Source organism: Choloepus didactylus, chromosome 16 (assembly GCF_015220235.1).
Source record: "Choloepus didactylus isolate mChoDid1 chromosome 16, mChoDid1.pri, whole genome shotgun sequence".
NCBI classification, from domain to species: Eukaryota; Metazoa; Chordata; class Mammalia; order Pilosa; family Megalonychidae; genus Choloepus; species Choloepus didactylus.
The window spans coordinates 79838798-79840695 of NC_051322.1; the positions used below are offsets into that span (position 1 = coordinate 79838798).

Consider the following 1898-nt stretch of genomic DNA (forward strand, 5'->3'; position numbering starts at 1 on the left):
GGTAGTAGAGCTTGGTACCACCTCTTTCCTCTTATGGAAAATACACCCCCTGGGGAGATATCATTTGCATTCAAATAGTCTCTCTACCTCTGTTATCTCCATGTTTCTGGGGGTCAGAATGCTGGGAACTGAAAATAGCAGAGGCTTTCCCCACTAAGCCAAAAAAAAAGGGACAGAAAGCCCCCCTCAAGGGCCTGTCTGTGGCCACCCTGTTTCACCCATCAGCTGGAGACAGCACCCAGTCCTCTGGGCTCTCCCTCCCTCCCAGAGAGTTCCTCCAACACTTCAAGTACAGTCATTACCAAAAGCTTCCATCTGCTTTTTGGGGACTCATAGCTTGTATTGAGCAGTCAACATTTGTTAATTAAAACCTCAATTGGATGGCACTGTGAGCCAGGTGGGGGCTACAAGCTTTGATGCAGACAGGACCAAGGTGGTGACCAGAGCTACCATTTGAGATGAACTCATTGGAGCAGGTGGAAGATCTCAAGGCTTTTGAGAGCAGACTTACTAAATATATTCATTGTTTGCCACCTGCCACTGGATGTTGGAGAATGCTTCTTATAGTGGTATCTGTCTGTACTGGTGCATGGAACTGGAAAATAGATCCTGAGACATAAAAGGTATCCTTCTTCACATCATTGTGGAATCATCCATTTTTTACTATTAGCTTCATCACTCTAATAGGCTTGTTCTTTGCTGGAATACACAAGAGAGTAGTTGCACCATCAGTTATAGCCAGTCAACGTCAAACTGTATTGGCAGAGTATAATATGTCTTGTGATGATATGGGAAAACTAATTTTGAAACCTAGGCCTCATGTTTAATAACAGTCTACACTCATTATTATGGGACTTAAAACAGCCTTTCTTCAATAAGTGAGACAGCAAAAAGCCATAATGGATTCTTTTTCCAATTGGATATGTGAAGATCATAGCAACAATTGATGAGAAATGTGTAATATTTACCCAGATTATCTTAATGATGCTGACTTACATTATCAGTGCTTTTGGTACCTTTGAGTACCTGTGTTTCAGTACTAGAGTCTCTTTAGTACTTCAGATCCTGCAAATATTTTTGCAGGTGAAATATGTATATATGTTAGTAAGTTAAACTTAGAGACAGAACCTCATTCAATTTTTATAATGTATTTTTGCAAACTACTGTAAATAGCAAATCAATGCCTATGTTAAACAAAGAGGGAAAGGTTGTGTAGACTTTGTTCTCCTGCACCAGTATTTCAAGAACATCTGCTTGACATCCTCATAGTTCTTTAAAACTGGCTATTGTGTATAGCTGTCCCTTTCATTCTTGCACTCCTCTCTTTAAATCATACTTCAGGAAAAACATCAGATTGAGCTTAGACTGAGTAAAACTCATCTCCATTATGTTGGAAGAAACTGTAGATGTTTTGGGAAATAATTTTTGTTAAACCAGAAATTGAACTTCAGCCACTATTGTTATATTTTTCAGTTCCTTGTTTTCATTTAATACTAAATATACTTTAATTTTTTAATAATTTTAAAAAAATTCCAAAGGCTTCTGAATATACAAATTCAGTTATAATTTATGTATTATCTGGGAATTTGATAGTCATATTATTTTAGATAATTGGATTTTATACTGTGGTAGACATGCTGTTACTCTAGTATTGCACAGGTGTAATTGAGCATCCTACTCCATCATAAGGATAACACAGAGCAGTGCCACAAACTAGAGTCTACAATTCTTTTTAGAGAGTGGTAATGACATACTGTGTATGCATAATAGCCATGTGTACTATTAGAGCCCTTAAAATTAAATGGCTGGGGTTGCTGTAAATATTTTAAAGTACTGGATTTGCCTTTTAACCTGTTTATGAGAAGATTTTGAAAAGTTTTAAATTACTTCATGAGCAA

General features: G+C 37.1%; 1 pseudogene; it reads left to right on the forward strand.

Moving 5' to 3' along the window:
• The first annotated feature begins 458 nt into the window (after positions 1 to 458).
• LOC119511878 lies at positions 459 to 827 on the forward strand (annotated as a pseudogene).
• The last annotated feature ends 1071 nt before the right edge of the window (positions 828 to 1898 follow it).